This window comes from Brachyistius frenatus, unplaced genomic scaffold (assembly GCF_029030835.1).
Source record: "Brachyistius frenatus isolate BFR_SWC_R1_liver_20210118 unplaced genomic scaffold, ASM2903083v1 Contig_32, whole genome shotgun sequence".
NCBI lineage: Eukaryota > Metazoa > Chordata > Actinopteri > Embiotocidae > Brachyistius > Brachyistius frenatus.
The window spans coordinates 554,084-575,231 of record NW_027210631.1 but is presented as its reverse complement, the minus strand read 5'-3'; the positions used below and the strand labels follow the sequence as shown (position 1 = coordinate 575,231).

The 21,148-nt window shown below is 41.4% G+C and overlaps 1 long non-coding RNA gene across 1 annotated transcript in view; it reads right to left on the bottom strand.

The window, feature by feature from the left end:
- Nucleotides 1–432: 432 nt before the first annotated feature.
- Nucleotides 433–21,148, bottom strand: part of LOC138621728 (uncharacterized) — a 50,712-nt gene continuing 29,996 nt past the window's right edge. Inside the window, exons 3-4 of the long non-coding RNA XR_011310957.1 lie at nt 4,928–5,016; nt 433–3,223 (exon numbers count right to left, since the gene is read on the bottom strand). This is a non-coding gene — a long non-coding RNA (uncharacterized lncRNA). The remainder of the gene's footprint in view (nt 3,224–4,927; nt 5,017–21,148) is intronic.

The following is a 21,148-nucleotide window of genomic DNA, read 5'->3' as shown; positions in this document are numbered from 1 at the left end:
CATTTATTGGTTCTGTAATTGCTATTTCAGTACCTTGTGTCTATAAACATCTTCCTTATAAGCCAATTATTGAAGCATACACAGTTAAATGTGATGTTATCAATAATTTCATGTCTTTAATGCTGTATTCCTGCTGCTCATTATTTATTTATTTGTTGTGCACATACAGTAAAGCAGTCTGCCCCTTGTGTCAACTTTGCCCCGAGTTTTTTAATCAAATCCAGTTAGAGATCCGACTTCAACTGCATATCTTGAAAGAAAAGACCCCAAAACTGGGCTGTGGTGATCTGATGTGCGTTTGTGTGTAGATTTGGAGTGTGCATGTGTGTGACGTTTGAAAAACAACAACCTAATCCCCCCCCTCCAAAAAAAAAAAAAGAGAAAAAAAAAGAGAAGAGTTTAACAGACAAATGAAACGAGATATGCAGCAGGTTGAACTGTAAGGATTCATAATTTATTGAGCAGCACTGAAGTTAAAACAGGAAACAAATGAAGCACAGAACACAAAAGAGCATTATTTATTACAGGAAAATCAAAGTGTGGCCTGAGGGGGGGGGGGGTGTACATAAAGTAGCACAGCGCTCATACATTAAACCTACTGTACACAAACACAGTACATTATTGCAGCTGTCAGATGAAAATCCCATTTTACCAATGGTGATGATTTTTGTGTTTTTACCCGAACTTGAGGATTATGACCTTGTTCATAACTCGAGGACTCATGAAAGACATTGCATAATTAAAAAATTAAAAAAAAAAAATGCACAGCTGTCAAAATGAAAATGAGGCTGTTTTGTCTTATTTCACTGATCATTCTGACATTTTGGAAATGTGAGGTTTGCAGCGCAGTCAGATCATAACCGAGGAACGCAGCAATAGGCGTACACACCCTCGGGCGAAAGAGCGGATGGCAGCAATCTATTCAAATACAACTTCCCCTTCATATGCCAGGGCTGGTTTAAATAATGCAGGCTCTTTTCCATAGATGCCACGATGGTTGATTCCCACCTTTAGATTCCCATGGACCCCCGCCGGTCGAGGATTGAATCCTCTTTCAGCCTCCTCTAATGGGTCTCCCTTGCTCTACTATTCTTTCAGACCTCCTCATGTCTAGATAAAAAAAAAAAAAAAGGGGGCGAAAACGTACGTAGGAGTGGGAACCTAAAAAATACATTAATCTGATAATGCAAGCAAAAGAAACTTCCCAACCCACCCACTGAATATTAGATCACAACAACTTACAGCCTTAAATGAATCATTAAATCTCAGCAGCCCTCATCTATTACAATTTCATCTTGAATAATTATCCACCTCAAATCGGTGCAGAAGTAATGTCACACAATTGCAAGCATGTGTCAAAATTCGTGTAATATCCAGGGATTAATAATGCAGTTTTTGGTTTTCAACAACAAACCATTTAGGCTTTTGTTCAGAGTCAGTTCAGGAGGGAGAAGGAGACACTTATTTTACAGGAAATACAAGCAGGAGAAGGTTGACATTTAAACCCCGAACCCCCACAGGACCCAACGGCAGCATAATTTGAATTTCTTGCTTTAATTGGTTGACACCAAGTTCAGCTCAGGCAGAAAGTTACCGCTGATAAATGTTAGCCATTTGGAACTGGCCAAAAATTTTGACCTAATTTGTGAGCAGACAAAACTTTCAGAGACGAGTTAAAGTTTCCAGGCGGGAGCTTAAGGATTTACGATGACGGAATAACAAGGTAAAAATCAGTTTAATCAGTCCAAAGAAAAAAAAAACATCTTTACAGAAGAGCATCTGTGATATAAAATGGCCAAAAATGGAACTTATCTGAATGCATTGATTTTTTTTTTCCACAGAAAATGCTGAATGAACAATAAAAACATAATTAATTGATTGTAAGACTTTACCTCCAGGGCAAAGTTAACTTTTATGGTTTTAAGTTAAATATCTCAACAACTAGTGGACAGATTACCTTGAAATTTGGTACCCACATATGTGTCCTCAAGTTGAACAGTAAATATTTTGTTGTTCCTCCAACTTTTCATTGAGCTTCATCGCTTGGTCAAAATTAAAAATTTTCCAGTAGTTTTTGGGAGTAATGACATTCTCATAGCACCTGGATTTACCTTGCTGATAACAGTGAAATGTTTCAGCAAACTAAGATAAACCCACTAAACTAAGACAATGGATTTATTTATTGGTTTGTCCTGTTGGCCACTCAAGTATTGCAACTAAAAATATATTATGTGGGCAAAATGGCATTTCCCCTCATAGAGTTCCATTATAAACTCATCTGCAATAACTGTTAAACTTTTAGAAAAGTCATTTTTATATGCATGACGATATTAGCATTTGACTTAAAGCACTACTGTGACTGAGTACAGCTTTGATATTGATAGTTTCACATTTATTTTAAGTCCAAAATGTGACTTTAATGTGTTGCAGGATTTGTATAAAAGGTCTTTTACACACTGATAATTTTAAGTGTTACAGTAGCCTGTGACAGGTTTCTGTGCACAGTATGTCCTCACCTTCAGCATCATATATATAATAATAATAATAATAATAATAATATACAAATGGATTGTGTCTATATTTTCAAACACCACTGATGACCTACCTCTGCAAGTTGTTTAATTTGAATTGTGGTAGCTATCCTTTACTCCTGATCTCTATTTTGAGAACTTTCCAGCTCCAGTTTTGTGCAATGACCCCGAGGCAGAGGAAGGGAGGAAGGAGTTTGAAATTCAGGCCACATGCAGGCAGCATGCAGGTGGGAAAAGTAGGTCTGTTCACAACCAAAGATTTGGTCAGATGGATTTTATCAGCCCAAACTCACTGTGCATTCTGCTCCATTGTCTTATAACCAATTCTTCAATGAAGACTTTTCCCATTACAACTCCGGTCTACAAAGATTATTCTGAACAAAAAAACCCAATCTGAACTATTTGTGTGCTTTCTTGATCAGGGGCCGGATCCTGACATGAACATGGCAGCTGTCACATCCACAGGACGCTCACTGCATGTGTTGGCCAGCGCGCCGAGCACTCACCGCGTGTTTAGTGGCTTCTACTCCTACATGAACCCATCTAACATCACGTAGGAATAAAAAGCCATAAGACACAACAGCAATCTCACAGGAGGAAGGAGAAAAAAGGAAGGAGGGAAGGAATATCAACAGCGGACTCCATGTTGGCAAAAAAAAAAAGAAAAAAGAAAGAGGGGTTTGATCTCTCAGCTGGAAGGTTGAGGAAACAAAGGAAAGTGTAGGAAATCATCCCCAAACGGGCAGCAAACAGGGAGTTTTGTTGTTGAGGAGAAAGTTGGTTTTGATAGAAGGAAAGGAGAGAGAGAGAAAAAATAAAATCAGTGAGAAGGCAGAGGGTAACCCACAGGTGATACAAGTATTCACAAGGCCATGCTCTGTCTTTGTCTTCCCCTCTGTTTGATTATGTGCTTCCTAGTGCAGCAGATGAATATGTATTGCAGGCATTACCAGATTCAGAAATTCCTCTGTGTGTACAAACTATATTCGATATGCTGGAAGCAAAACTGCTCTGATGAACCTAACCAAACTCCATCTGCTCTGTTTCCAAACAAACCCTTTTTTTTTTTTTTTTTTTACAGGCGAGGCGCGCATGTTTTAATGTGCGGTTCAAATGAAAGCTCGTGTTTCTTCAGATGTTTCGCAAATAAATATCTGCTTCTTAAAGCGAGACATGCTACTGTTAATATCCACTTGCAAGCACCGTGGTCGCGGCTCTTCCTGCAGCAGGAAGCCAGTCAGGCTCATGTGCAACACAAGGGGGTTACAGTATGAGTGCACGCACATCCAGATAAATATGTATGATTCCGCCGTGGTAGGTTTCCTGCTTTGTATGCTGATGAGCTTATTCAAGTTTAATAATGCGATGTAGGTGCGGCGGGGCTGGGTGGGAGGCGGAGGAGGGCTGACGCACCGATGAGCGAGGTTTACCGGTGAGGTAAACCATTACATTTAATCTTACTAATAAGACTGCAGAAAGAGTTTGACTATCCATGGTGACTGATCATAAAGGCCATAATGTGAGTAGACATGGTTTTAATGGCCATCAGTGGTGCTGCTCAAATTATAGATAAAAAAATTCAATGGATTGTGGTGATTTCTGTGTAATCTGCTGCATATTTGCTTGATTTTTAGCAGCAAAATGAACCATCAAATGAAGAATCAGACTGATGATAGTAAAACTGTCATCTAGTTCATCTTTGATGGAAAGCAACCAAGTACCAAACTTAAGTACATTTTTGAGGTACAATTGACTTTACTTTCAATGGACGCAACTTTCACTAAATTTCCCTACATTATAAAACAGCTTTTTATAAATTCCAAGTACAACTTTTTTCTCTTTTGCCTCTAATATTTCTTCCCTGTTTCATTGTTAATTGTTACTGTGATGTTGTAGTCCTGGGAATACGATAAAGTACTTTGTAATTTTGTTTTGAAAAGTGCTGTATAAATAAAGTTTATTATCATATATTTCACTACATCTCTGATGGAAATATTGTAATTTATGGCATCGCATTGTCATTAACAGTTCTTTTCGAGATTAAAACATTATATTACATGTATAACATATACAGAGTAGCTAAAATGTTATTGACCTCAACCCGTTATAGCAACAAAATGTTACTGCATTTTATACTGTAGTATACAGTAGTTCCATACAAGTCGAGCTTGTAGTATAATAGCATCACCCACAGCAACACTGCCTTTAAACAATATATATTCATACAACAGGTTTATTTAGTAATCTGACCTGCACGATTCAATTTAGAAGTCTTTTATCTTTAAATGAAGTGCAGTCTTGTCACAGATAGTAGTAATGGAAAAGATTTTCATTAGTTTACTGAAAAAGAAGAACGTGATGAGGAAGGGTTTGTGTTAGTGTGTGTGGGATCGTACTGTAGGTCTGTGTTGTGTGAAACACTTTGGTGAACGTCGTCGTTTGGGATCCTGTTGTCGTTGGTCTCTGCATCAACTCCCGAAGGATCCTGCGAGAAAAAACAGAAGAGAAAGAAGAGTTGAGATGTAAACTCAACCTGAAGAGCGTGAATCCTCATTACCGCCGTTTATTCAATAAATCGATCTTATGTCTTTGATACTGAATGAAGGGTCACGGTGTGGAGCTTGAACCACGACGCACACCCTGGAATAAAGCTCCCTGAGTGACGTGTGTAGTTTCGGTCTGTAAAAAGTGCTTCTTCCTGAGAAAGTTGGAAGTCTCAATGGGCTCAAACTGTGATTTCACAGACACACTGACACTTGGAGCTTCAAGCAGCCATTAACCACAAACCAATTACGTTGAGCAGCAGCTACTTGTTGATGACTTGTGCAGTTTACGACGCCTAATGAAAAGTTAATAGCGAGCACACAGGCATTTCTGCACCTGCTGACGTCTCCACTGAGGTGAAAATTGTTGACAGTAGGTGAATTCGGCAATAAAACCATAAGGACACTGTGCCTACACATTTTGAAGGGAGGACTAAACGTCCTCATTAACAAACAGGGAAAAAAAAAAAAGAGTTGAGCTTTTAATTCATCATTTAAAAGGCTTTGGGAATTGTTTGGGATAACTCACCACACAATGAGCTGTGACATCTTCATTGAAAAATGATTGATTGGTGTGCCAGGCAGAGGGGCTGTTTGAGAGACAGATCACTCAAACAGTCAAGCTGTAAAAGCCCAATAATATGATGAATGGTCTATTTGCCCAACAGATGAGGAGAAACTTGCATAAATATGAAACGTGTGCTTTTTGTACCGGACAGAGAATAGATCGAAATTTGAATAATACGACTGTGTCCTCTGTCACAGGGCAAGTTGGAAATGAATTTAAGTTGCCAGCCAATTTTTTCCGCCTACGAATAATGCGGGTCGGCTCATTCATCACGTCGGGTTGTCTTACAGCAAGAGAGAAATGGGTTTATTGATTATGAGGCGTGCGCTTTCACACCTGTGTGGATTTCCACCTGTAACAAATCCCACAAACAACAGACCACCGAGGAGCTGAAAGATCAGGGAAAACGGTACGGATTCATGTGATACATTTCCTCTACTTTTAACGTGACTCGGCGCACAAAGAAAGTTTGAGACACATTATTAGTTGCCCATTATTCTCCTTCACTGGAGGCCCTTGAGTCTACATACTCATGTATCATAAATGGGCCATTTAACACTTAGAGCATGCACAAACTGTATCTAAAGTCAAGCCACTAATCACTTAACTAAACAATGTCTCTGAGGATCGAGCGCGAGTGTTGATAGAGTGACCCAATTTTTTTTGCACACAGCATCTATAATTGATGTGCAATAGATGTAGCATGGCTCAGATCTGATAAGGGCTTGGCTCTGATGGATCTCCAGATAGGCTTTTGTGTGTGTGTGTGTGTGTGAGGGGGGAGGGGGGGGTGTTAGGAGGGGGAGGGGGTGAGGGGGGGGGGTGAACAGATGTAGAGTTGTGCATCAGAGAGGGATGGGGTTGCCTGTGATCGTTTCCACCCTGCAGCGAACAAAATAGCCCTCATATATCCCTGTAATCTGCATTAGCGCCGGAGCACAAGCCAGGAGACAGCGCAGAGGGGGATGAATAATGGGGCTACCGCTGATTTGGCAGGCCTATATTATACCTAAAAAAAAAACTAAAAAAAAACGGAGGCATGCCCAACTGGCGAGAATATGAAATGAGGATGTCAGGAGTGAACATGATTGCCCCTGAACGCGGTATTTATCAGCCGATATTGACACCAAAAGCATGCTTTTAGCAAGCGACGGGCTGTTTTCGCCTTTTTCTGCTCTTGAGGCTAATTTTCCAGCACCGGTGCAATTTTACTGAAATATTAGTCGTAGGAAGCCACCAGGTGCATCTGCACAAGTCCTGTACTTGGTACAAGTACCTGTAACAAGTACAATCTTGCGATGCTTAGTCTGAGTGCCTGTTTTTTTTTTTTTGTTATACTTTAACTCCACTGCAATCCAGAGGGAATAATTTGCACTCGACTACGTTTATTTTTCAGCCAGGTATGCGTGTTGACTGGCACATTTCAGCTCATGTTCTGCTGCTGCCCAGAACTCACTAGGTTGTGAGATGAGTAATGACCTAACATTGTTTTGGCATCTTCTGTCGGTATTACAACCAACAAACTCGAACCACAAGCAACTCTCTAACTGGCGAGAGTATATGAACATGAGCCCAGAGCCAAAGGAAGAAACAAATGTTTCTGTCCAGCAGCCACGGTGGAGCGTACGTCCTAAAAAAAAAAATCATCCAAAATAGCATATTACACTCCACACCCAGAGGGGAGGGGAAGGCAATTAGTTACATCTACTTTATGTCTCTAACTTTTTTTTTTTTACTACTAACTCTGATTCCGCCTTGCACTAAAGTTATTTCCAACTGCATACTTTTTTTTTTTTTTTTTTTTTCCCATTATTGCGAGTAAATTCTGCAAGACAAGAAAAGTCTCGCTGTAACCCAAATAGCAGAAATAATTTTCATCGCATTTCAAACAGAGCTGGATTCCTAAGAAGTGAGGACTTTAAATGAGAGCACAGTAAACACGGCGTCTGGCATTAAACCCTTGTAATGGCTTGTAACAGGATATGCTTACTTGCTATCTGAAATTAAAGCGTGTGTGTGTGTGTGTGTGTGTGTGTGTGTGTGTGTGTGTGTGTGTGTGTGTGTGTGTGTGTGTGTGTGTGTGTGTGTGTGTGTGTGTGTGTGTGTGTGTGTGTGTGTGTGTGTGTGTGTGTGTGTGTGTGTGTGTGTGTGTGTGTGTGTGTGTGTGTGTGTGTGTGTGTGTGTGTGTGTGTGTAGATATTGCATCCCTTGAGGCCAATCAAGTAGTTATGTGTATATTCTGCTGGGACACTAATATACTGTGTGCTCAGTGTGTGTGCGTCTTTGTTGTTTCTTTGAGAACGGATTTGGTTTAATTTCCTCTCATAATTTATGGTTTCCCGCATTAATAAATTGCGCCGTGCACTCTTGTTTCTAGTCACAATTCACAATAAAAAAAAAAAAGTCAAACAAAGCACACGGCAGAAGGAGAAGAGGATGCAGTATCTGCTGTTGTGTTTTGCTCCACTTTGAACAGAAATGTGATTATCAGGGGGCGACATGCTGCAAACACAACAGTGTACAAAATGTTACTTCTTCATCAGATAAGAAGCAAAGCATTTTATCAAGACTATAGAGCATGCAAACATCAACATGCAGCGGTATTAAATTTACATCTAGGGAGTGATGTGGCATCATATTTCAACCCATCAGTTTTCTGCTCGGCCTTTGCAGGATATGCATGCAGGCTTTTCATTATCCGAGCGATAAAACGGTTGAAAAGCTGAGAATGAGCCCAAACAATAGCAGCTACCTCGAATAATAAGCCCATGCAAATGAATAGCTGTAAGATTGCGGCCATGTAAACCCATTCTTTTACTGTGCCTTTGATTTTTCAGTCACAAGGACTTTCATTATAGAACCTACTGTGACAACAGGCATTGAGCTTCATGTGCAACAAATACAACCACAAGTCCTGGTGTCATTAAGAGACCAGGTCTTTCATTAGGTCATTGTTAAAGTGTGCATGTGTGAAATTCCCTCGTTAGTGACCTTTACACTATATGGCTAATAGTCTCTTAAGTTTCTGCTGCCGCTGTTGTTCCACTGCAGACGTATTAGAAGATTGCTTTTTCTATTTCACATGTCTCTACAATAAAAAGTGCTTGTGGAAGCATTTTGTAAGCGAGTAGAAGATTAACTCCCCGACTCCCTGCAACATCTGACTGACCTGAAAAGTTGAAAGGTGTTGGTAACACCAGCCGATATTTTTGTTCCCTGCTGATATGTGTCGCACTACAGTGCAAGATGCGCTTTAATGAGAAGGTAGAGTAAAAAAATCAAGGGAGTATAGACCCCATAAGTTGAAGGCAAGAATGCAGTATTAAAGTGTTATTAAAATGGCTCAGAATTACTGTGAAGATACATTAGAGTCAATCATATTTTGTGCTCAAGCCAGAAATCGGTTACTGTTCTTGTACTTGTGTTTGAGGTCCCTTTTAAAAAGAAAAGTCTTTGGACTGTACAATCAAAAATGTCACAATTACACTGTTATGTCGAGGGTTAAATGTGGCAAAATACAATTCTGCAATGCTGAATACGACATCTCAGGAACGCCTCGAGGGAATTTCTTCATATTTGGTACAAGCGTTCAATTCACAGCTGAACTGATAAGAATTTGATTGTCAAAGGTCATTGAGATCTCACAAAACACGACATACTTATGTCCACAGCCGAAAACACACAGGCGCAGAGTCAACTGTCGCCCCTAGCACCAACAGGAAGCATCACGCAGCAAAGCGTGAAGACAACACACAGCACGGGAAAAACTAAACGATGGATAAGCTGCCAATTGTCCTTGTAATAACAACATTTTGGATTGTAAAACTCAGGATATTTCTCGACAACTAGTAATTTTGAGCCAGAAGTGACCGTTTGGACTCAATCTGATTGGAAACCCGAGGATAATGAAGGGATTATTTTCGGATGGACCGCCAGAAAACGAGTAAGGAGTGACTTTAGCGAACGACACAATGATAATTTGGGTAAAAAAAAAAAAGATTGACTTTGTATTTCATGAGAAGTTAAATGGGAGTCAATGGAGACAGAGCTTTTATGGAGCCAACCCCTATTGGCCCTCAGTAGTATTGCAATTCATGACACTTCTGGGTTGGCCTCAGTTGTTTGACCCAGAAGCTATGTCCACTTTTACACACAATCTATACATGGATGTAAACTACAACTTGTCTGGTTGGTGAAGACATACAATCAGGTGGCAGTAATTCTTTCTTTTGTATTCGCTCTTGTTACAAAGTCAGCAACAGTTGCATTGTTAACGCACTTTACATAAACAGACAGTATGACAGTTGGTCAAAGCTGAGAGAGGATTCACCTGGTTGCCATCACGGGTATTTTAATGTAATGTATTTGAGCAGCTGCTTTTCAGGGGGTTTAAAAAGGACACTGTATCTGCTGTAACAGATCCATCCAAAAGTTCCTTGAGGAAGAAAGTTGCACCACCATCATCCTCACCTCCACAAACAGCCTTGTGTGTAAAATGATAGTAAAAGAGACTTTGAATTAAAGATTCATGAATGCATCAAGCATGAAGATTTCGTTCTGTTGTATTACATTTAACAAGCTCAGAGCTTGTGGGTCTACCTGTTAACTTTGTCTGATGTTTCAACCAATTTCTTCTGTGATTTTAGGTTTTAACAGGTTGCAGTGACTGTTTACTCAACATTTCTTGCTCTGCTTGTCGCTCATTTGCTCCTTTTAGCTTTTCATTCCCTGTTGAGCTCATGTTTCCCGCTTTTATGGTGATAGATGTTTATTTTATTGTTGTTTTCATGGCCAATTTAACATCTGGTCAAGGGACCATTGGTGCAAATTTTCATTCTGGCTAACACTGGCACATAAGCCTTTACAGTGGCACACATGCTCACCAACGAGCACTATGGCTGTAAAACCAAATTACAATCTTACTGCAGAGAAAATATCACAAGAGTATAGTAATGATAGTGACCATGAAAAACACGAGACATACTGTGTGTGTTATTAAAACTAATAAAAACTTGAAATTAGCTTCTGTCGTGATGAAAACGTGTCGATGGAGACTATTTTCTTTGCACTCTGAGGAAATTGAATCGTCTCCACATTAGTTTTGAACTCACTTTTAAAGTCTCACTTTTTTTTTCTTCTTTCCAGTGTACAGACATTACTGTACAGGATGTTTATGTAGGGCAGCTAAATGAAGAAATTATGAATGGTCTGAAAATCGAAGCCGTCCTCCGAAGTATGCAACAAATCACCCTTATCTGCTCTGTCGCTCCTCTTTTTCTCGCCCGTCTCCCTCCGCGTTTTCATTACTCACTGAAGGTTTTCTCTCCCGTGGACTCCGAAGTGAGAACATTTTCATGAAGGCAATAAAACGCTCATCAACGAAGGCCTGAAATGATTTTTTAATATGACGACATTTTAATGAGGACTGAAGGAGATGGCTGGTTTGGCTGATGGCAGCGCCTCTTTATCAATGAATGGCAGGGAAAAACTAATGGCACTAAAGCAGGGAGGCCGCCTTGTCTCTCTCTCTTTGTGTCTTTATCTCTCACACACACACACACACACACACACACACACACACACACACACACACACACACACACACACACACACACACACACACACACACACACACACACACACACACTATTTGCAGGAACTAAATTAAATTTCGCCGGAATTCAAGTATTAAAAAGATATGAAGGCACAGTTAACTTTTACTTTACTAGGAATGCTGTATGTGGTCATATTTGACCTTTTCTTTTTGGTGGGCTCCACACACTCCTCTCTCTCCATCTCACTTTTGGTCCAAGTGTTTACGTGTTATGTCATTGATCGGACTTTAATCGGGAGGACTTGGCAGTTTAGCTGCTTGAGAAAACCTATCAGATATGAGTGCCTGAGATTGATCGCGGTGACAAAAGGTTGTGTTATTGGACTGGAGAGGTTATGATGAAATTACAGATAGAGCCAGACAGGGTTCAGCATTCGAAATAAAGCAAGTCATGAGACATTCATGTGTACTAGCTGAAGAGGGCAAAAAAAAAAAAAAAAAAAAAGGTCCGTCCTCTGTATCAAAGCATATTGATATTCAGGGTTTATAATGCTGCTTTTCATGTTCAGTGGAAACTACACGCTCTTTGCTGAGATGACCTAAACCTCAAAAGTGAAATGCAGCAAAGACATGTTGTAAATTAATGTCACGGAAGGTGAAAGTATATATTAATGCCAAGATATGCTAAAACTGTCAGAATGCGTTTCGAATGTGACTTTTGCTTGAAGGCTTGAACCTAATGAGTTGTCAAGCAAAAGTCGGTGCTTTGAAATCGTAGTAAAGTTATGATAAGCAGCAAATTAATGTCAGAATAACGTCACTCACTAAGATGCTCTGCTCATTACATGCCGTTACATAACACAGTGTGATATGTTAAATGCTTACTACCTATATTTCACACTGCGTTGCCTGTTTTTTTTTTATTTTATTTTTTTAATGAGACTCCTACTTTATGATCCAGCGAGTGGTCAGACTTGGCTGACTTTGCTGGCCAAGGTCAGGACGATAGCGGTCCGCGGAGGAGAGGAGCCCCCTCTGCCTACCAGACGCTAAACAATACCACTTCACTGCCTCCTTCCTCTTGCACCATGCAAGGTCGTCTCACGCTGGCTACGCCTCTGCAATTAGCATGCAGCCTGTGGCGTGGCCTGTCTGGCGGCGAACACACGAGCACGGCGCTCTGCTCTCCTAATGAGATGCCAGTCAGTGAGAATGCCTGCGGGACTGTGAAAGTGAAATAAATAAATAAATGAGGAAAAAGAAAAAACCTCCCGGGGTGTTTGTGCACCATCTCATGGGTGGGAGAGGAGACTATTGAAGTGTACACAGCTGGACTGGATCGGGCGGGCGGCTAATTTTACATAACACACACTATTTGGTGGACGCTTTCATTTAAATCGTGGTACTCCTCCATGAAGGCATGGCTTTTTAGCATGGGCAGCCTCAGAGAGGTTTGTTGCCCCAACCTTTACTTTGAAGCTTTATCAACAACGACATTACTGGAGGGGGGAAAACTGTTTTGAGGATGCAGGGGCTGTATTTCACCACACTGAATTCCCATTTGAAATTTTGAACAGAAACACACAGGTCTATTGATTAATGAAAGTATTATATTTGTAATGCTATATATGTTGTAATTCTTTCATCATGGGTTCTGAGAAATCATGTCATTTTGGCATAGGTGGACGGGTCTAAATACTGCAATACCCATGAGCCTTTTGCTGCTGTTGCAATGGAGAGAAAAAAACGAATCAAATTGACACAATCAAAAAGGGAAATTGACCAATTTTTCTATACATCCTTTTAGCTCAGTGATTGAATCCTTTTTTGCCGAATTGAACCTAGGGAGTTTTTCCTCAAAGAAACTAGATGTTCTCGAAGATCGTTTCTTATCCTTCATATTGATACATTTTATTGGTATTGTTATTTGTATGTTTGTGGACAAATTAGCAAACCATCAAAGTCTTAAAGTCCAGATATCCGAGTATTGTTTCTGTCACTACTGGTACCAATAAGAGTCCTTTATTAGAAAGATTGTGCCCACATTTTGTATAGTGCCCGATTTATCACTACTTTGGAAAACTCTACAGCCTGTAACGTGACCACGGAGTTAAAAATGCTGTTGCTGTTCCTTTGTTTGTCTAAGTGTCAACGCAGAGTTAAAAATTATAACAACTAGGTGGTATTTCAACAACAAAAAAATTCCCCCACAATACAAAGAAACATCAGCAGTGATAAAATATCTACCCTACCACTGGTTAAGTTTGAACTGCATATTAATAGACCTTCGGTGCAGATCTTACATACAGCATTGCACCGTTCCTCAACACTGCATGAGGCATATGAATCACAAAGCACATTTTCCTACAGTGAGGAAGTCATTGTTATGCTGCTGTAGTCTCTGGTGCTGCCTACAGCCGAGAGAAGCTTTTAGGATGCGTGTATCCGTTTAAATATTTTTATCTGGGGGTCAAAATATGCACAAAATAGCTGCCATCAGGTGATATTAAACCGTAATAGGAAAGAGAGCAGTCAAAAGTTCTCTTTTTACAAAAAGCAAACAGAGAGGTTTTGTTTCTCAGGCAGATCTGGGTCTGATCCTCTGAGGCGTTGTGTATACACCGAGCCGTGTTTTGACCCAAATTGCTGCACATTGCAAAAGGGACTGGTGTAACGAGGCCTTCGGAGGGATCGGCGCAAGGTGTTTCAGCTCGCGACATGGAATTTTATTTAAGAGGTGGATTTTGTCTGTTGGATGAAAACAGGTGTTTCCTAAGTGACAACACTCCTTGAATTTGCTGATGAGAACAGTTTGATCCGCCATCTACCTGTCTGAATATCCATGTATCCAAAAGGTAAAGAAGACCTGAGATGAGCAGCACACAGTTGATCATACATCTTAAAACAGCCGGGGGGAGGAGAGGGGGGGGGGGGTGTTAAAGGCATGGAGCAGCGACATGCCTCACAAAGCCTTGGTGCCTGCTAATGGCCCCCTGTTTGTAATGGCATCCGTATAGCACCGCTTGACGAGCTGCCAAAGGGGGTGTTCTGTTATTGCGGAGCCAATCACCCACTAAGTATTTGCTGGCTCCTATTTCCTCTCTGCTAATGTGCGAGCCTCCCCAATGCCGCAGCTAAATCGACTCTTTACGCCTGACTTGTCACCCTGCAGCGACGCGCGGAGAATCCCAAAGATGCATCGACGGAGGGCAGCGCAATGTCTCTGTTGCCATGGATACGTTTACGGGCAGGGATGCGGTTGGGCGGGTTATGATGCTTTTACTGCAACCCTAAATCATGGAAAGTGATGGCTTTCAATGATTAGGATGATGAAGCTGACGTGACCTTTGCAAGGGTGTTGTTAGGCGGTGATTGCTCACTTTAATGTGTCCTTGGATCTGCTGTGTCAGATGGTGTGTGGGTGAAGGGTGTGTGTTCATAAACAGTTGAGATTCAGTGGATCGTTAACGAAACCGCTGTGGAAAGATGGACAAAATTGAATCGGCAATTGTTATGATAACTGTTCAATCTTTTAAAACATATTTCATGCAAAAATGCCAAATGTTTCCCGATTTAAGCTACTCTGGTCTGACAATTTGCCGCTTTTATTCGTCTTAAACTGTAATAAACCGAATATTTTTAGAGTTTGGACTTGTGGTTGGTTTGGGCTCTGGGAAAATTGTGATGCTGATTTTCACTATTTTCTCATAGATCAAATGATTAATCCATAAACTCAGAACCTAATTGACACAGTAATTAATGATGGAAACGATAATTTGCAGGTTGCCCTCCCATTGTGAGTGATTTAATAAAGCAATGTGCAGAGAGGTTTCATTAAAATTACATATCTACATACGTTATATATTTCGCGTGTTTATGTAAACAAAATTCTCCACAAACGTACTAATAAACATTTTCAGCAGATGACATTTGGGAGTTTTGAACATACGGCTACTTCTGCCAGATAGCAAAACTAGCACAACAGAAACAGCCTTCAAACATATTACTGGCTCAAAGCACAATTACCCACACACAAATTCATTTAGTTTCAAGTTGTTTACCTCATCTTTTTCATAAGTGTTGGCATGTGTACTCTTTCCTGACTGAAGCAGCTGCTAACTTGATCCTCATTTTCCATGATATGTTGGCTGCTGATTTGTGCAGTTTGTCGTGGGTTTTTGGTTTTACTCGATGCTTGATGTCAATAGCTGTGATGTGGCAAAGCACTTTACCCAGAATTCAAGTTAAAAGCACATTACTGATTTTTAAAAGTACCCACATAAAATAGCTGGAACCCAAGTAACTGTAATTAGTTACAAAGACATTAGTTGTTTATTTAGCTTGGCCGCCATGAGTTTGCTCATGTAGTGGTGATGAAATTCTTTCTACGACATGCAAAAGGAATGACAGACAGTAATGAAAGGTTATATTCCTTCACAAAATGCCATTATGTTCAAGAGTTATTGGGCTGTTCAGTGTGATTCAAAGACTAAAGTCTTCAAAATGGCTACAGCCAACATAATTCGGTGATGATTAACTATCCTACCAGCCGTCATTTTCCAAATGTGGCGCGTCTCACATTGCAAAGAAAGTTTGAATAGATTTTTGCAGCTGGGTAACAATGTCAAACTTGAACGTCCACCTGCACAGTAAACAGAAAGGTGTCCTGCTGATAAGAGCTGTAAAAAGCAAAGCAATGAAAGTGAGAGGCAAATAAACTCAAAGATTTGAGCCCTCGAGAGGTCTGTGTGGGAATGAGTAATATGTGAAAGCGTGTCAACGGCGAAAGAGCCCAGACATACTTTGCCCCCCGTTATCGGCCCGCGCAGATGTGCCTCAGCCCTCTCTGCAGCGCTCCCATTCGCCACATCCATCACAGAAGTGCACCTTGGGAGATTGAGAGGATGGCGCGGGCGCCAAACCCACCATCTGCCGTCGTTTAGAAATAAATGACAGGCCCAAACCTAGTGGGAGCCCGTCTCATTCCACTGCCAGCGCCGGTGCGGTGACGGGTCCGCCCAACCTTCCCTTCTCCCTGAAATCGATGTGTGAGACCCCTGCCAGTCATGCCGGAGCGTGCCTCGGAGAGAGACTTGGAGTGGATTTGGTCGGTGAAGCACAGCCCTTTACTCAGGGGAGCGGGCAGGTGGAACAGCGTGGTGAAGCCAGCTGTCTCCCCACTGATTACAGCAGCCAACATGGAGAGCTGGAGAACTCAGACTCGAGGTGGATCCAACTGGAAAGCGGCAGCTCAAAGCTACACTTTACTCGATTAGAGGCTTATCGATGATCTACAGATAAAGAAGCTATCGGTTTTAACAAGCGGGGAGTTTTATGGGCTGTCGACAGGCAGTGCTTGTATCCCACCACATTCCTACTAATTGATGTTTCACACACCATGTTTTTACAGTCCAATCCAGTTGGAAACAAAGCTGTGCAATTTAGCGGTTCTCCCAAGGTGGAGATTAAAGAAAATTAAGTAGTCAACGAAACCAAATGGACAATCCGACCACTGTGCGAATGATAAATGAAGCCACGGGGATCATAAAACTAACACACGGACATAACCCTCATCAGGGTGAAAAACTACAGCCCAGATATAGTCTGCCTAAAACAAAACAAAAAAACGCTCTCCCCTTGTCATCTTTAATCTCCTTGAGGATGACTTCCTGTAGCTTTTCTCTGCCGGCTGTGTGAATTGGAGAAGTACTACTTCACCGAGTTCTCGTATGTGACAGCTAATATAAGTTTGGCCCCAGAACTGAGACGGGGAGGTAGACTTTATTAATTTCATGGATTTGGAAATGAGCCGTGGTGATAAGGCTATCACTCTCTTATCTGGGGATGGTGGGGGCGTAATTAAGGCGATAGCCAGCGATGATGAGGAAGTGGTGTGAAAAAAAAAAGCCTTGGGGATATGAGGGCGGAATCTTCAGGGCTCGTTTACCAGAGGGATGATTAGATTGGCACTTAATTGCTACCTTTTCTATTTTTAGGGCGGGAGGTTTTCTTATGAGCCTCCCTTGCCCCCCCTCCCCCTACCACCACCACCACCACCACCACACACACACACACACACTCCCCTCCCACCCTCCATTTTTTTTTCTTTTCTGCGTGGTCAAGGTCAGATTAAAGCATGTTGAATTGTCAGGCGGGCTGAGGTTAAATCACTGTGTTATGTGGCGGGTTAGATTGAGAAGGGGGGAACGTAACCCCCCCCCCCCCCCCTTCCCTCTTCCTGCCTGTGTGGATATGTGGGAGATTGAGGTCAAGAGTAGGTGGATGGCGGTGTAATAGCAGAAGACCGAACGTTTGCTAGTTTCATCTATTGAACTTTACCAAGAGCCTCAAACTCTGGTAATTGTTTTGCTGCAACAAAGCAGGCTTACCAATCAGTTTTTATTGATTCTTTTTGTCATTGTCTCACTGCAACGAAAATCCAAACTCAAAAAGCTGGGACATGTTGTGAATCTTCAGATTGACTGGACCAGAGCCGTCGCCTCCAGCAAAGACGTTCTCTCAGCAGTGTCCAGGGTCTAAAATGTAAAATATACTTCATTCAAGTCAGAATCAGGGCTCGAGGTATTTATTCAGCAGAGAGGCAGACAGGATGGCCAGTGAAGGTGGTTGGACTGCCCAGATTTCAGGCAGGGAAATGTTTAAGAATTATAAAGTGTGAAATCAGAACGTAAAAGTTAAAGTCATAACTAGACTGGGAGCCCACAACGCCAGTAAAAGGTTACAAAAATTAAATAATTAATAAAAAATATTAAACTTGTGCTTCAACTCAAAACTCCAGAGAAGTGCAGTCGTTGCACCATTTTTATGTTTCTAACTGGAATCCAGATTTGACTGGTCCTTAACTTCATTATATACCATTTAAGATTTTAAATCCATCTCAAAATCCCATGGAAGTCAGATGCCTATTTTAGACATGCAAGGCTGATGCTGTATATCACTGTAACTCTATATATACAACAGTTGCTCAACAATCCTAAACGATGACAGCACTTCAACAAAAAAATAATTTAGACTCTTAGAATCTCTAGAAATGACCTGCAGACTGGATCAATCCACACTTCACTATTTACATCTAATGCAAACATTCAAATGGAGGAAGTAGTGTGGTGTATAATGTCTGTGGCGAGGCGGAAAATGAAGGTGTGGGGGTTCGGTTGGTTGACGGACATGTCAATAAAAGTTCACCTTTTTATCACCTGTAATTCTGATCTCTCCAATTGTATACCATCTATTTTGGTTTACTCCAAACGATACAGTACCTCAGCCATATCATTTATTTTCTATGACCACAGTCCTTCCCTAACATCAACATCTTTGCCATGTGCAGATAACGTATTGTAGAAGGGAAGAATTTGTATGTTGTTTGATGAAAAACTTTAAGCAAAATTGAATTTCTTGTAGGTTATAAGATTCAGTTTCCTTCCATGTGTGCTCAGTCTGAGTTCAAATTGTAAAAAGCTGTTTAAAGATTATGTTGGCTGGCATTCGATATTTGTTTTGTCAACAAGTAAATATATTCTCTTAGCTAAAAATCTTCAGCTGGGCACTGCAGTTTGCAACAAACAGGAGTGAACTGTGAATTTGTTGAGGACTATTTTCTGCTGCGGATTAATACACATTTGCTGCTCTATAAGTATTTACAGCAGCATTATAGTGAATAAACTAAATAAACTACAGTGTCCGTGTTCATCATAATGAAGTAACATATGCAGTGCAACAATGTGGCTCGCTGATGTGTTTTTAGGTAACAGTGGAGCTCTATGGCAGAGAAGATTAAACTATATCAGGCTGTGGCTGCTCATAATTAGATCCATTTAATGTTGGTCCTTCCATGGGATTTGGTGACATCAAGGAAAATATAGAAAATCGGAAGACTTTAAATGTCACCGCACCAACGTCACTGAAGCAAACTGCACCAGCGGTGCAGCGTTTACAGACTGTAGTGTTTCTAACTTTGACTGTGATGTGACACGTCAGACTAACCGGACAAAACGAACTCTGACTGCATCCTTGAGTACGATGGCATTTCTCCAGGAATTATAATATCCTCGGAGTGTAGTCAAACTTTGATAGGGTGACTTTAAATTACCTGTCCACTAAGATATGATGGCACAATGTGAAGCAAAAGCTCAGAACTAATGAAGACCTTTATGCGAGACAGATGTGAGACTATTCCTCCGGTGCTCCGTGACACCCGTGATACCTTCCAGTGTAAACATCCCAGCCTGCAGAAAAGGGGGCTGCAAATCAGCAAAGCCTGCCTGTAAAACCCTAATCCCTGCTCCTCCGACAGACACGCGGGAGAATAGAGTGTTATCGCCCCGGCTGACACACTCCTGTGTTTTCTCCCAGCATCCTCGGGGGTTTATCACTCCTGCATTTCATTCCATTATCCCGAGCACACCGGGGCTGTCCTCCGGAGCGCCGGGGAACGAGACAACTTGTCAGGGTCGCAGAACAAAGAAGGAGCATGTCGAGCAGCGGATTAGACTGGGAGAAGGAGTGCTTGGCTTCAGGGGAAGGAAATCAAGGAAAAAGGGGGATGCGAAAGGAGGGAAAACCGTCAGGGATGGAAAAGATGAACAAGGGAGTGAGGTGAGAGAAAGGAAGCAGACAGAAAGGTGTAACTCTTTCTTCCACAGCTTTAACGTCAAGTCCCCCCTCTGATATCCTTTGTCTATATTTACCTGATGTAATTCCTGCTTTAAATAAACAAAATCCCATTTGTTCATATCAAAATATTTGCATTTTATACATTTATTTTAATTCTGTTGTCTGGATTTGTGCCAACTGAGGATGAATATCTTTACTGGAGCTGTAGCCGGGGAATTTTTGGCATTCAGCTCAAAACAGACGTTAACAGCTAATCATCATATAGAGGTTGCCAATTCTCAATAAGTTTGTTGATTAATCGACTAATTGTTTCAGCCCTCACGACATTTACTGCCACTACTTTTACAAATTCATAAACCTGAGATAATTCAGCTCTTGCACTGACCATAAGTGCCTGAAGCTGACGCAACACCAGACAGATAATGACTGCATGTTCAGGAATTCTTTTTAACGTCCACCCTGACTTTGAAATGAGCAGTTTTCTTTTTCTTTTTGCAAAATGGAGTTTTCAATCTGAATTCAACAGAGGCCATTTTGTTTTTTTGGGGTTTCTTTGTCGTGTTCGTCAATCAAATTTAATTGAAACAGCTTTGAAGTTTGAAGTATTATGAAAATCTTCGAATTAAAGGCAAACAAGTGTATCTGCCTAAGCCTTATCATTTCGTATAATCGAGACGTTCGTCACAATCAAACAATGGCTTGTGTTCAGACAGTTGTATCTCAAACAAGGACATAATGTTGTGTTTAACCACAGCAGATTGGAGCTCGCCATCTGCATGTAACACACACAGGTGACACGTCAGCCCACGACACATCCAAAAAGCTATAAGGCGCAGACGAGCGCACGCCGCCACCCCTAGATCCCACACTTCATTACGCGTCCAGCCATCCCTGACGGGAGTAAATCGATGCAGGATAATAGCCAGCGCCCCCGCCCCTCCATCAATTCAACCTCTCCCCCACTCCCCCTCCATCCAACGATGCCTCCATCCTTCCTCTCTCTTTACCAACATCCATCCACAGGTCTTTCCGTTTCAATTCTCTTTCTTCGGCCAACCTTTCTACTAACCCCGTCCGACCTAATAACATCCCCATCCTCTCACTAACTACCAGTACCTTCTTTTCCCTCCATCCATCCCCCTCCTCCCCCTCCTCCTCTTCCCTCTCCATCTAACCTGTCTGTTTTTATCACTGCTGCGGATCATTCCTCTTATCAGGCGCGGCGGCTGTAATACCGCCGTCGTATATAACATGTCTGTTGTGATCACTGACAGCTTGGCCGTGCTGCATTGACAGTAACAGGGATAATAAGCTCATT